Below are 15,952 nucleotides of genomic sequence, written 5' to 3'. Positions count from 1 at the left end.
TGATGATGATGAAATGAACTTTATTTGGTCCTGGAGAACCCCGATCAGACAACCCCCGAAAGGGGGTCCGCCGCAGTTGCTGGCCGCGCCCACGCCGGTACTGGAAGACCGTGGCCCTCCGCCCGTTCGCAGGCCTCCTGGACTGCCGACAGCTGGACTGAGAGCTCGTTGCTTTTAAGAGCCCTCTCCCAGTCCTCTTCTGTGCTGAACTTTGCGCTAAGTAACGCCGGGCACTGCCAGAGCATATGAGCGAGTGTGCAATTATCCGCCCCACAGCTAGGACATCCTGGATTTATGCCTTCAGCAAAGTGGCTAAACGTGCTGCGAGACGGGAAGGAACCTGCCTGCAGCATCCGGAGAACCGACGACTGCGGCCTAGTAAGCTTGGAATGCGGGAGGGGGTATCGCCGCCTTGACAGTTGGCACCTTCAACGAAGAACTAGAGATGGTCGAAATTTCCGGGGCCCTCCACTACCGCATGCCTCATAATCATGTCGTTGTTTTGGCGCGTAAAACCCAAGATGTATTCCACTTGAACTTATTAGGGCGAAAGCCTCATATGCCTCATGCGAAGGTGACCTTGAACGAAAAGTCGGTGGGATCACGAAGCGGTACGAAAAGTCACGTTACCCCTTATGCACAACTCGAGGCGCGTGAGTTGTGCAGCCATTCCGTCTTTGCGAAAACTTTAAGCCGATGTGATAAAGAAGAAGTGTACCGCTTCGTTCGCCAGTACATCAGGTCGTGTCCTACGTGCCAACGACGCAAGACACCCCCTCAACATGCTGCCGGTCCCTTGCAATCTTCACCGCGTCCCGCCCTAGCTTTCGACCGCGTCGGAATTGACCTATACGGTCAGCTTCCCTGCACTCCAAGCGGTGACCACTGGGTTATTGTCACCATCGATCCCCTCACGCGGTACGCTGAAACATCAGCGCCAACTTCTGCCTCCGCAAAAGACGTTGGCAGTTTCATACTTCGGAGCCTTATCTTAAGGCATGGAGAGCCTCGAGAATTACTTAGCGACCACGGCCGCGTTTTTCTTTCCGACGCTATTACGCGTCGCTGAAACGCGTAACCCGACGCTAGACGCGTTGCTGAAAGAGTGTCGCATCATGCACCGCGCTACCACGTCATATCATTCCCAATCTAGTGGGACGACCGAGCTCTTCAGTCGTACATTTGGCGATATGCTGGCCATGTGCGCTTCATCTGACCACTCCAATTGGGATAGCGTACTTATATTTCGTCACGTATTCTAATAACACTACACCGCAAAGTCCCAGTGGATTCTCACCTTTCTTTCTTCTTTACGGACGCAAACCGTCATCCACAATGAATACAATTCTTCCTTACATGCTGGACGCTTTGGCGTTGGCAACTGTTTCCCGAGCAGCCGAAGCAGCACCTCCACCAGTTCAAATGGGGGTGTTTTACTGGTATAGGAGTCGACACAACTGAGCACGGATTTGCCTATCACAAGGGCTGACTAGAAGCGGGGCTCGTTTGTTCGTTTGTTTTCCATACATACAGCACATACCCACTCTCCCACTTTATAGATGACCAAAGATTTGGTCATCTAAAGATTTATATATTATTTTGGAGAATACACAATAAATAAAAAGAAAGAAAGAAAGAAAGAAAGAAAGAAAGAAAGAAAGAAAGAAAGAAAGAAAGAAAGAAAGAAAGAAAGAAAGAAAGAAAGAAAAACAAAATATACGAAAGAAAAACCGCAACCATTGTGCACTTGCGCAATCAGACCAGATAGCTGTATTAATAACTTGACCAAAACTATTCTGAGCAGAGATACTAACTATGGTTTAACGAATTTTTTTATACTTTTACGAATATTCGTAAAAGTATACATTAAAATCGTATACTTTTAGCGCCGTTAACAAAACCACAAACCGCATCAGACATCCCTGTCGAAATATCTCAGCACCGAAGCACAGAAAGTGAGAATCATTTTTGAAGTCAAGTCTAACCCTATCTTGAAAAGAAGAACAACGGGAAGTCGTTTTCTGAGTAATATATATCTTCGACATACCCTAAAATAATGTTCAATGTTTGCCGTATTTGCGGAGAATTGCCAAAGAGGGGATATCGCCAGACCAACCCTGAGAAAATATTGATTTAATGAATGGACAAGGCATTGAACTGTGGTGATCATAACTTCTGTCTAAATTGACTCCACTCAGGCTTCCATAGAAATTTTAGGTGGTAAAATTCTGTCCATCTTCTTACTGCTCCCATAATAGATCTTCAAATTGACAATTTTCTATATCTGTTCGCTGTTATGCATGCCACTACTGGAAGAACTGAAACTACGGGTCCATCCAGCTATACTCGAGCTAATTAATCGACCATTTCATTTAATTGTAATCCGCAGTGGCCTGGAAACCGCGATAATTTTACGAGATTCGGCTTTGGAGTAATTAGCTTGAGGAACGTCTTGAGGGCTCGTGAATTAGATGAAGCTTAAGTGCTGCAAAAGCCTAGATGGGATGTGGTATGATAACCGCACTGATTACAATCGAAGGGAGTTTTTGTAGCGCTACAGCCATAGCGAAGAGCTCAGCTTCAAAAGCAGGAATGAAATATGGCAGCCTCAAAGAGAATGACCACCCAAGCAAATGTGAGAGAACCCCTATGCTTGCCCTTTTTTGTCTTTTGCGGAAGCGCTCGTTACTATCATGTACTTAAGGAGAAAGCCTTAGATGCCTCATCAAACGCGAATTTTGACCATCGGCGTCAACACTAGTGATGCAAAAAATCACCATCACGTGATGATATCGCCATAGGACGTCATCACGACGTCACAGATTGTAAAAATTTGTGACGTCACCTGATGACGTCATCACATAGCATCCTCTCTTGGTCAAAGGTAGGTCGATCACGGGGCAGTGCAATACTAGGTGAGGGGGTGAGGGATGAGAGAGCATTGTTTGAGAGACAAATGGACATGATTTGTCACGATCACTTAACGTTGCACAATTTATTAGGCCCAGTGCCCGGCCCTTCTAAACAGCGACGGGTTTTACAGTCCCTGTTTATTTACTTGTCAAAAATTGGCCTAGTAGGAAAGCTTTAATGACTGCATGATTATTTCATACAGCAAAGGCTTCACTTACCTGACACACTCGTTGAAAATATTTCTATCAGGTTCACTTGCGCATTACATTTTTTTATATTCTTTCTTTTTATTATTATTTTCTTCCCTCTCTTCTTTTGTCTGTCAATCCCGTTCCCCATCTCTACACAGAGTAGCATGCCAGCGGTATACAGATGCCGGCAAAAATCTCTCTCTCTCTCTCTCTCTCATATTTAAACTTTTTTTAGCGCGCACAAAAGACAAGGACAAGAAAGATAGAGACACACGAGCGCTACTCTCAACTATTTATTTTTGAAAGGAACTGTACATATAAGTGCCCAAGAACCAGCACAGAGCATGAGGTGTAGAAAGCTTGCAGTTAATGGGTCCGATCCTGGATGCAGTGCACAACCACGTTAGGTGCAGAAAGCTTTCGGAGGGGCGCGGGGACATCGACTGAGAAGATAAGAGAAGAAGACGGCTTCCGCCTTCGAGTCGTCTTAGGCGAATGCTTAAGGGACCCTATGAGTTTTTTGTTTGTAGATGAACGAGTTAACCTTGTAAACGGTTATTTGAGAATCTGAAAGAGTGAGATTTATATTTTGCAGGAAAAATCTCATCATATTCTATCCTAATATCCTGATTAGAATCATTTGTTGCGAGGAAGATTTGTGTTGCAATCACTATTCGTCGTCTTCCTCTTTTCTCTTGTTCAAGCCGTGCGTCCACTGCCTTCATTACAGAAGATAAACAAGACTATACCCTGGCGCAATAGACGTCACGGAAAGCTTTCGCGGAGCGGCACCGGCTGCTTGGAAAGTATAAAAAAATAAAAGCGGCGTTGGCGTGTCTCGGCCGACTGACGGCTATGGAGTAACCCGGAAAGGGCGCGCTACGAAAGACGCTGAGCCAGGGCCTAGTGGATTGTGTGGCAGGCCGAAGTATGCAACTCCAGAGGAGGCTCGACAAGCACGAAACGAGGTACAACGCGCCAAACAGCTCGTTGAATTCTGACATAACGTTTCAGCCTCTAATTAATCGCCAGTAAGGCTTTCCCCTTCGAGCCGTCTTAGAGATAATGTAAGTGACCCTTGAAGTTTTTTTGAAGGCGAACGCCTTAGATGCCTTAATTGACCGTCGGCGTCAACACGAGTGATGCAAAAAATCATCACATGATGACGTCGCCATACGACGTCATCATGGCGTCCCGGATAGCCAGAATTTTTGCCGTCACCATGGCGTCACTATGACGTCGCATACCATGACGTCAAATGATACCGTCATCACATGACACCGTCGCTTGGCCAAAGGTGGGCCGATCCTGGAGGCAGTGCAAGACCACGTTAGCGGCAGAAAGCTTTCGGAGGGAGGCAGGAGGGGGTCATTACATCGTCTGAGCAGAAAAAGGAGATTGCTTTAGCCTTTGAGTCGTATTAGGTGAATGGATAAAAAACCCTGTGATTTTTTCTTTTTTGTTTGTATGTTTGCTTGAGCAGGTAACAATTAGGTAGCTTTGTGCTTTACCTGCCTGGTTTGTTCGTTTGTTTGAAACCGTACTATTTTTGCTACGCGCAGTTAGCTTAAGAGGAAAGGAGTAGCGGGCGTCACGCATGATCGGAGCCTCTCCTACGCCCACCACATTCAACAGTAAAAATAAACAACTTCACCACACTCAATATTCATATCGGGACACGGCACCGTTCACAAGCACTTCCGAAATTCAGACACCAAGTAAGACAGATGCACGGTGCCACACTTTCTGCGCAGTGATGTCATGATGATTGCATTCTGTTGTGATATCTTTATTACATTCAATGGCAGGTGCGCTTTAGCGATACGTATGAGTCGACATTATATATTCGGGCTTTATGTCGGAATTTGTATGGCGCTTAAAGAAAGTGAATTCGCAGGCGCCCACTTTATCGGTCAGAATGCAGGGCAAATATCGTAAGTTCGTTCGCTGCAGCTTGCATGCGGCGCAAATAAGCTTCGCAGGTACCGCCAGGCCAACCCAGCAGCAGCAGTACCCGCGCCAAATCCGGAGGGGGAAGGTAAAAGGGTTATATTTGGCCGGGGGAGGCAATGAAAGCTTCACTTTAGAAATGCTATTCGCATCGCTGCTCTTGAAAACCAGCGATCCGCTTTCACTCACCGGCCGGCGCCGCATGAAAGGTCCCTGCAGGAGGGAATGCCCTATTCAAATTCTCCTTACTACCTCACCGTTAAGAGGCGCGCAGCTGAAACAGTGTGGAGTCTCCTGTTGCAAAAGTAATTATGACGTGGTAGTCTGAGATTGACAGAGAGCAGGCGTCGCTTGCATAACTTGAACAACGCACATGACAATGGGCCGAACTGTGCGGCTGCAGCGAGTGCAATCTCACTGTTAGAATACAATTGTACGCGCACCTAACGTTCTTAAACGCAATCATTGACGAGGTTTCGCGCTCCTGTGCTTACAAGAAACAATCGCTGGATTTGAGCGAATTTCGTCAGGATGTGAGCCCTCAGTTTGTTTACGGTTTTAGTGACAACTTAGGCCCCGCAAGAACGATTTCCTTGCGCATTATCACAGTCCTGATAATGTAGCCATTTCGCTCCACCTATTTTTCTTTTAGCTCTCCTCCACCGATCGAAGCGTTTCTCAGCCTACATTATCATCAAAACCAGCGAGTTGCAAGCGCTAGGTCTTAGGTAGGACTATAGAATCAGGCGAAACAAATCCTTATACTCGCCCAGATCACGTTGGCGGCTGTACCGTGAAGTCTTAAATTGAGAATATGCGTTTAAACAAACAAGTTTGCAGGCAATGCTCGAGGAAAACGTATAACACAGGTCGATGGTCTTTGATATGCTAATGGTATGTATGAGGAATCAAAGACTCACTAACAGGAGCAGGGGGCCAGTGAGGCAGAAAATATGTTCTGCTTTTTATTTCGATTTTCTAATATTGAATAAAGTGTAGACCTGTGATGCTACTGAAGTTTTATTTGAATTGAAGCTTTTCTATCAGCCGCGACTTTTTAAAGGGATGCAAATATTCAGTATGAGCTTTTTATTTGCTTTTCTTATTATTATTATATATCACAAGCGCTAAAGAAAGCAGAAGAAAGTAACGTTATTACAAATACACATTTTCTTTTTTTGCAGAGCGCCAGTACATATTGATAAAAAACACAACAGTACAGCCGCGGCCACGTCTGTGCAGAGCGCGCGAGCAGCCGGTTTTCGCTCTGCGGGGCGACACCTTGAGGCAGTTTCGAGCTCTGACATGGTCAGCCTGACTACTAGGTCGCGCATGCTCCTGACACACCACATCAGAGTCCGAAACTGCCTCAAGGTGTCCTCTACACAGACGTGGCCGCGGCTGTACATAATTCTGGCCCTTCTAATAGAAGCCATTTAAAAGAATAATTACGCAAGCCATTCTCTCATCTGAATGATAGTTTTTCTTAGTAATAACTTAATATAGAGTAATTAACATTCAATAATTAGCGTAGGGTGGCTCAGCGGCTTATTGTGACTGTGTATGCATGCCCCTGAAATTTCATTCATATCTAACCGGTCTTTGAAAATTGTATACTATTACTTTCAACACCCGTTCTTTTACATGTGTCAGTGAGTTGCCAGAAACGTCATTCACTGTCTTTTAACAGCGGAGCTCTTTAAACTTGTAATAAGTCCGTGTAGCGTATGCGAAAACTCGGGTGGCTATGAGCCACAGGAATTGGGCAAGCCCCGTTACCGAGCATAGCAGGTGCCAGGGAAAGTGAAGACATTACAGGGGGAGAGCGGAGCGATGAAGAGCGGTGGGGAAGGAGGTTGGAGCCTGGGGTGGGAGGGAGTAAAGCCTAGTAAAACGAGGAGTGCTGAGGCAAGGACTCGGGAAGGAGGAGGGAGGCGAGCGTTAAGCGAAAACCCTGCTCAGCGAAGTGGAGAGGAGGAAGAAAATGAGTTGCAGATGAAATGAGAAGGGGAGAGGAAAAGAAGACGAAATAAAATTTCTTGGCGAGACCGGATTCGAACGCGGGTACTGTAAGAGATGGGGTACGACGGGTCTCGTTTCGGTAGCTGTCTCCCGCCGTCGTCCACATAGCTGATGTTTTCCAGTGACGCTAACGCGTTCTCAAAAGAACATGAGGTTTATTTACATAGTTAAAAGAGGATCCTCCGACCTTTCTGTATAAAAGTCTTCTGCTTTTATAGCCCCGCGTCCGCTAGAACTGAGGTATAAGGGAGGCGGTGACAGCAGGTCCCCCCAATCCAGTATCTTGTCGTATCTCAGCGCTCCGCCCACCCGAAAGGGTGAAGTGGGCCGCTCGATATATCCGTTGTTGAGCATGGTCGAACGAAATGTCCAATGGGGTTCACAAGTGCACCACACAATGATGACGTACAAGTCCCACGCCACGACTACCGGCGATGAGGACTCACCGAAATAGGCCTACTCTTTTTTTTTTTCTCAGAGTGTATGCAAAGAATAAAGTTCATAAATTCACTGACTTTTCTCTTTTGTAGTTCAATAATTGGCAGAATCCACTCGAAAATATCGCATGTGTCCCTTCTTTTTGGTAGAGAGAGAGGGAGAGAAAGGTTAAGTGAAAGGCAGGAAGGTTAGGGAGGTATAGGGGCAATGCTGGCAAAGAGACGCAATTTTTAAGCATAGTTGCATATGGTTCTTGCAAACTTTTTGTGCAGTACTGCAACAACACGCAACTTCGAGGAATCCTACGAACTGATCCGTGTTAATTTTCCCATATGGCCGTTTTGAGGCCGACTACCACCGTCCTCGATTTGGGCAGCTCCAGCCTAGAGACAATACAGGTCTTTACACAACAGAGCTGTTATGGTCGGGGTTTGCCGTGTGTCGTAGGTAGAAAATTATCATCATCACGAACTGGAACGCGCTCCATCACCGGCCAAGCACTCTGTACCGATGGTCAACAAGAGAAGCTGAAACATGGGGCCCCTAATCGGCGTTTGCCGCCCGTGTGTTTCCTTGTTAATTTTTGGTGGACCAGTGTGGTGAGTTGTGGGATTTGCCCAATTTCTTTGGCGCATACTCGCTATGGGAGTTTTACAGCACAGCTGTTATGGTCGAGGAGTGAAAAAGATAAAAGGCGAGAGAACTACAGAAAGAGAGAGAGAAAGAAAGAAATACATAGAAACACAAAGAAAGAAAGAAAGAAAGAAAGAAAGAAAGAAAGAAAGAAAGAAAGAAAGAAATACAAAAAAGATAAAAAGATCAAGAATCAAACACACATCGGGAGAAAGAGATACAAAGACATAGACTAAAAAAATATAAAGAAAGCGAGCATATTCATGTATAGTATAGTAGAGCAAGGGGTAGGAAAGATACAGGTGAGCGGATAAAAGCCCAGCCAAGCAAGGCACGGCTGGATGCCTACGAGCTCTGCTGCAACCCAGCCTTGCGCGACTTAGTGTAGAAAATTAGAAGCTGCGCAAATTCTTATAAAAGTTTTATGACAGGTCAGGCTCCTTTCGTTTTCGCGCACGAAATCTATGTTGAGGCAAAAATATTTAGCCGCAACTAAAACGTCATTTACGAGGCTAATTAACGAAAATTCGTTAATTAACTTTTGCTTATTGACTTCAGGGCAGTCGTTCATATTAAGTTGTAGTGCATGTCATTTTATGGCATACTCATTTTCTTTCTTTTAAATCACGAAATTTGAAGGTAATTCGAGATATTCATCATTGAATTTTAAGGCGATATCGAAACTGATCGCGCCCGGCGCTCTGAAAACGTGGCCTCTCTGTTGCGTAGGACCGGAACTACACGTGACAAGGAAGTGACGAAATTTGAATCAAGGTGCGCCGAAGCAGAATCTGTGGTGCGATCTTGTACGCGTTACAAAATAAACACGGAGGCGTGGCAGTACATTCAGCCGCACGTGACCGCACGTGACCGCACGCGATTGGTCAATGCAGAGCCGTGACGTCTGTCGCGGTTCAAATGGGCCATTCGCGTGCGGCTGGATGTAATGCCACGGCTCCGTGTTTATTTTGTAACGCGTACAAGATCGCACCATTGGTCAGGAAAGTCGGCAAGCATTCTGAAGTAAACAAGTACACAGCTTATTCTTTGGATGCGGTGTGTGGTGCTTCTGTTTCTTTCTTAAACTATAAACAGGAGCGAAAAACTATTTCGCCTGTCTGCGAGAAGAAGCAGCGCAGTAGCTGCCCCTGAGTTTTATGCTTCCCAGGGAAAGAAAATGTTACTACTGCGGCTTTCTTGCGCACAGCTCGAAAGAAACAGATAAGCACCAAACACCACACACAAAGGTAAGGCGATCTGCTGGCGCAAGTGAGACGACTTGCCGCTTTTCACGAAAAGATACAGCCACGACGCGCCTTCATTCAAATTTCTGTTCAATGAACTTAATAATTTACTATGCTACCAATCGTACGTCCCATGCATGTGAATAAATGAAAAAAAAAAGTACTGTTAAATCGATTGCTTCAGTATACCTGATCAGCAGGCTTTCTGAACACATTTTCTGCGGGCACTGCCTTGATGTCAAAGACGCCCGGCAAAGCCACCCTGCAGCTGCGCGTGGCCACGAAACAAAGGCGTCGGCCCAGTGACATCCGCTTACTCTGCGCGCCGCGTTCTGGACGCTATTGTGCAGCGAGGGGATTATAAGACGCCCTTGCACAATGAAGAGCGGCTCGGGCGAAACGACCAACACGGCCCTCATATCGCGAGCGTCGTTATAATTTCGCTGCGCCGACCGCCTGCACACGCCGCGCACGGCTAGCTGCAGCACGCTAAGCCAACATCCCAAGACGCCAGCGTTGACCGGCGAGACCGCATTAGAGGCTGGCACATGCTGCAACACGAGCTCTACGCCGTCGAGAGCTCATTAAGTCCAGCTTCTTCAGACTTAGAAAGTCTCCGCTCGGCTGGCTGCACTCGAGCGCACGTGCTCGCGGCCCGACGAAAAGCGGCTGCAGTGCGCAGCCATCTCGCACAAGTTGATGTCGGCTGCAGCACGCGGAGCATGCCTCCATTCCGCACGTTCGGCACGGAGAGTATACGCGAGGAAACTCTATCCAAAGAACGGGTAACGATGAATTCGAGAAAACCAAGAACTAGATTGGTAATCCAGATTATACAATGGTTGCGCGAGCGTCGTCTTGCTATACCATAGGGTAGCTCCATGTAAAAGTTCAATGAGATGCTGAAAACGAACTCTTAAAATACGCCACGACTATGCTAAGGCTTCTTGTTTTCTGTAAGCTTACATAATACATTCTCCTCTAGGCGCGCATTGATTGCACTGATTCTGCTGAGTGTTACAGCGGCACGTTTTGTAGTAAGTGCACTGAATGTAATCGTTTAGATGTATGCACCATTACAAGATCATGCCCGGAACAATGACGCCATGGTGGCTGTGATGTTCGGTTGCAGAGCGCAAGATCGTGACAGCGATTCTGCGCCATGACAGCTACAGTCCGACGGGGGCGCGAAGCAAAAATACTCCTGTGCAATCATTAACGGAAGCTCATTAATGAGCTGCATGTGGCCAAAAAGATAGATACCTCCATAATGCGATCTCCCATGGTTCCTGTGTTGCTTTGTGTCGCACGAACCGCACAAATCATGAACTTAACTGGTAGCGTGTGTCTTATTCCAGAACTCCGCGCAAGAATAGAGTAGGATTATTTATTTGATCGCCAGCAACGCCGCGCACGTTATTCCACCTGTACTCTTACACACTTCTTGACGTACCAGTGCTTGATAAATTCCAGGGATTGTACTGCTTCGACGCTGTCATTGCAGGACATTGCTTATAGTGAAAGCAGATCTTTAAGTGAAGCTGCATGTTTCTGTAGCATGCTCATCACGCACATAAGAGTCGACGTCCTATATTGTTATAAGGAAGGCCCAATTCGCCTTGTATAACGACAGTTTTTATTTCCCCGATTGCATTGTGTCCACGCCAATGTCATTGTCGCCAAAGCCGCTGCAAGGGTATTACTTTGCTGTTTTTTTCTCCTTGATCTTCCTCATAGGCAGTTTCCCTTTCATGGCGAAATGATCTCTGTCAGCATTGTCTGTCTTAAAAGTTTCATCTTTCCTCTTTGACCAAAAAGCAAGGTTTATAGAGGAAATGGCGATAACAAAGACTCGGGGCGCTAGACAGGCGTTTGAGTTTTGCTGTCGTTGAGTTTTCTTGCTACCATACTGCGAGTTTTCCACCATGAATCAACTCGCCTAAGAAAGTTCTGATATTGTTACAATATTGTTTGATATTCTATATTCTCACCCCGTGACAATATTGTAGCTCTGCAACGTTTCGGGCCTCTTGGTGTACGAGCTTAGATAACATTTCAGCGCCTACAGACAAGGACAAAAGGAAGCCGCGGACACCGCGATAGCGAGCGCGTCATTCTGCTGGGAGCTGAAATGTTATAGAAGGTTTGATTTTCTTCACCCTCGAGGATGCACACATGCGCGAAATTTTTATAGGATACCTCACCTGCACTCCTAAACACGCAAAAAGTGTTCGTGCATGCAGAAAATTCCTAAAATATGGCAATACGCGATCCTCGCGCATTTTTTGTAACCTCAGTGTGCTTGCTTGTCTATAACAAGTGTGCGCGTATGAGCAAAGGAATGTGCTTAATTACACAACTACTAATGGTAACAGCCTGAAGAAAAAAAAAATCGACAGAAAATAAGCCAAGGAAAGAACAGGAAAAAAATATGTATGTGCTCATTTAATTGAGATCTAGAAATGATAAGGTTGATGTGGAAATGATAGCCGACTCTGGTGTAGGCCGCCTTGCCACATTTATTTAGCGTTAATATCCCACAATATTTCTGCGAGCACATAAAGTCAATGGCCATGTCTTCAAGACCGCTGGACGAAACAAAGCGAGAGGAAGCGAGCGCGGCGAGCGCGACCGGCACGTCCGAATTCCGCGTGCTCGACTGACGTCACACAATGGCCGCGCGGATGGATACAGCACCATTTATGCATGGATGAAGCTCAACTGAATATGTCCGACAGAAAGAAAGGCGATTTAAAGATTTTTTTTCTTCAAGCTGCTGCATTACATCATCACTTGAATTTGTTATTACGAGGCATATTAAAAAATTAAGGGCAGTTTAATTATATTTAAATATTGGAGGGTAAGAACAAAGTTGTATGCGTGTAAGGCAATCTACTGCTTGCTTCTGATGGCACAAATTGTATTGTTAGAATCCAGTCGTTGCTTGCTTGTCGGTGAATGAAGGTAACAATGTCTGCGGAGTTCGTCACTCCGGCCAGGTGCGATGTGCGCGCTGTGATTCGATGATTGTGTACAAATGAATCATGACGCGCGGAAATTCTTTGATAGGTGTATAGTTATGTACTTACAGTAATTATGAAGGAATTATTATACAATGGCGTCAACGCTTCCTAAATGGCCGCACAAGTGTGCATGATCGAGGGCCGAGTGGTAGGCTCCGTGTCGAGAACAATGAAATTATTCAGTAAGGGAACCAAGAACATGCGATTTCATCGATTAGTGACGAGTAGTGTTGTGACTAATATAGTTCCTTTTGTTCGGCACTGCACAATTTACTCGTTTGTAAAAGAAAACCACGGACATTGCAAGTTTCGTGCAAGGTGGGCACCGAAATCGCTTACCGACCAACACAGAGAGGAAAGAAGGTCAAATGGACGACCGTTTTTGGACCGATGTCCACAAAATAGAGAAGACTTCTTTTCTCGCGTTGTTGCACCGAGCACAAGGCACCCCCATATATACTACACTAACGCAAAACAAAAAGAAATAGTCAATGGAGTGGCGCTTTCCTTCTTCACCCAAACGTTAAAAAAATAATTTCAAGACTGTCACTGTACACTGGTTCACTTCCCAGGCGGCAAACTGCTATGTAGACGGATTAAAGGAGTTGGTGCAGCGTTACGAAAAGGGCTTGGAAGTTAACACATTTATGAAGAAAAGTAATGAGTGTTCTTGCGAAACTAAAGCGCCAAAAGGGTTTTACCAACGAAAGTCATTTCCTTTACAACCAAACGGCGCTTACCTTTCGAGTGCCGCCTATTTATCCCATACTTCGGCTCTGTTGCCAAGGAAACTACAATTAATGAAAACACAATTCCAGCGCCAAGACATCGGTTCGATTATGAGATAGCGGTATGCGGGGCGCTTTGTTGTGCGTATTTATCTTTTGCATGCAGAACGACATGATCAGCTTTCAAAGATGCCACAAAATTTCAGTCGAGCAAGCCACAAGTATACCTAAAGACATCAACACGAGAACAGAATGACAGTCGCAAGCCACAAGGTTAAGTAATAAACATTAAACACCGGAGCAACAAACTTTCAGACATTTTTTTTTTTTTTTTTTCATCGAATCGGTGGAGGCTCACAAGGCCAGCCAAACTGAACGGCTGAAACTTACCACTACTGGTCGAACTCTTTTCAGAAGACTTGGTTGCCCTTTCGAGGAAGAACGCAAGAATCCACAGCACACGTGCTACCGTTTCCGAGAGCAATGGTACACGTAGATTTCATTAAAAGATACTTGCACCCAGACTGCCATAAAAATAGAAGACAGGCAAGGGCGACTTCATTACAAAAAAAAATGCTGACCAAGGCCAACTATGAAAAAAAATAAGGTACACGGTCGCTGCAAAATACAAGGCAGGATCCTATGTTGCTTGTGTCATCAACAAACAGTGCGAAGAGGTAACAGCCGTATCTGCAGTTGCTAGGGGCATTGAAGTAGTGGAAGAGGTCGCCATAGCAATGGCGATGCGGACCTTCAGAGAGGGCGGGCCGCTCATCATCGTCACCGATTCGCAAGCAGCCTGTCGCCATTTCAGGGCAGGGAGAATTAGTACGACCGCGCTGAAGATAATGAAACACCAAGACATCCCTGAAACATACATTGCCTGGACCCCGGAACACGAATGCTTGGTGGGAAACCAAGCTGCTCACGCTGCTTCCGGAGAACATGTGCACCGGGGGACCTCACCAGGACATTGTATACCTCCAGAACCAGACGAAAGGGTAGAAAGAAACTACAATGACATTTTAGAATATTATAATATGAACAGGCGCAAATAACCAGCCCCGCATTACAATCTAAAAAGAGAACAAGGCGCCATACTGCGCCGACTACAAAGTGGGCACTTGCCTCCACAACATCCTGCTACTGCATCGCGGAACATATGCAAGGGACTATAAATTTTGGAAGGGGCCGAACACTATCGACCATATGGTCTAAGAATTCAACAACAATCCACAGACAACGTCTATCCAAACACCAACAGATGACCAGTGGGAGGCACAGCTGACAAGCCCAATTCGAGAGTACCCGCTTTAGCCAATGAACAGGGCTAGGCTCAAGCTCACGGCTACTTGGACTCAGGTGGCCGCCAACCTACGGGTGTAAATCTGGTAAAAAAATCAATTCTCTCTTCCTCTCCATTCAATAAATTACCAAATAAAAAGCTGTACTTTTGATGCTTACTTTTGATACTTGCAATTAAAGCGGCTGCTGCTGACTGAACAGCGTAAAAATACGAGAATGTCATAACTAAAAATTCATGTAGCATGTATTTTATTTTGCCATATCAAATATAATAAAGCAGGCAAAATTGTAAAGAATTGTGGCGATAATGTACGTTACTTAAAGCTTGTTCAGTGAACGGCGACAAATATAGCTGGGCTTGCATGATAACAGGCCTCTAAGTTGTCCTTTCATGGTTTTAAGTATCGGATAGGGAGTATTTATCGTCCCTGAGGAAAGTGCAACCAGTGTGCGCCGTTGCAGATGTAAGTACTATGTAGAGAAAAGTAGCCGGCACAGAGCTACAAGGAGCGTGCCAGGTTCCCCAGAAGTCAAGAAAGCTGAGGCATGGATCGGGTCACGATGCGCATGCGGAAATCGAGAAGCTGACCTCCATGTTCGTAGAATAAACGGACGCCTCTGCTTCACGTCTGCGGCACCAGTCGTTTCGCTACACTATATACAAAAGCGCCTACGACAACTTGATTTCAGGCCACTTTGAATTTTTATTTATTTATTATTTCGACATTTCAAATAAACCAAAAATGTGTAACAGTAAATGAAGGAGGGCCGGAAAGAAAAAAAACTCACAGGGTCTCTTATGTAATCGCCTAAGATGACTCGGGGCCGAAAGCCATCTTCTCCTTTTGTAGCGTTAGCTACACTTGCCTAGCCGGAGCCGATTTCGCGTGGAGGGTCATAAGACGTGCTGCGCATGCGCGAGGATCACTGATGTCACACAGCTGGGTCACCGGAGCTGGCATCTCACGCGCTCTCCGACACTGCCGCGCGCGGCTCGCCGCTGCTGGTCTGCGCGTTCGGGAGGAGTGGCGTCGTAGGCGCGGCAGACACGCTGGCGCCGGCGCGCGCGCAGACTCCGCCACCGCCGAGCGCGGCTCGCCGCTGCTGGTCTGCGCCGCATTCGAGAGCAGTGACGTCGTAGCCATAGACACAGTGGCGCCGGCGCGCGCGCAGCTATTCGCCTTCGCTGAGCAGTCGCCGTCTGACACTGCGCTGGGGCCGCTTGGTAGCGCATCTGACTGGCGTTTGCAGGTGGGTAACGCCATAAAGAAGGAGAGCGCAAATGCTGCTCGATGGCGCAGAAGAGCCGAGAAGCTTATCTCATCGGATCCCGAAGTAGTTGCCTGGCAATTAGCGGGTCAGCGTACGAAGAATGAACAGAAGAAGGCTAATAATCCTAAACAATCTGGAAAGCTAAGAATAATCAGCCGAACCTTTGCTAACGCTACGTATATCCTGGCATAGCCGAGCTAAGCCCCTGCAAATTTTTTTCTTCTCAGTCGATG

The sequence above is a fragment of the Rhipicephalus sanguineus genome, chromosome 1 (assembly GCF_013339695.2).
Source record: "Rhipicephalus sanguineus isolate Rsan-2018 chromosome 1, BIME_Rsan_1.4, whole genome shotgun sequence".
Taxonomy (NCBI): Eukaryota; Metazoa; Arthropoda; class Arachnida; order Ixodida; family Ixodidae; genus Rhipicephalus; species Rhipicephalus sanguineus.
Note: the sequence above shows the minus strand (reverse complement) of the source record.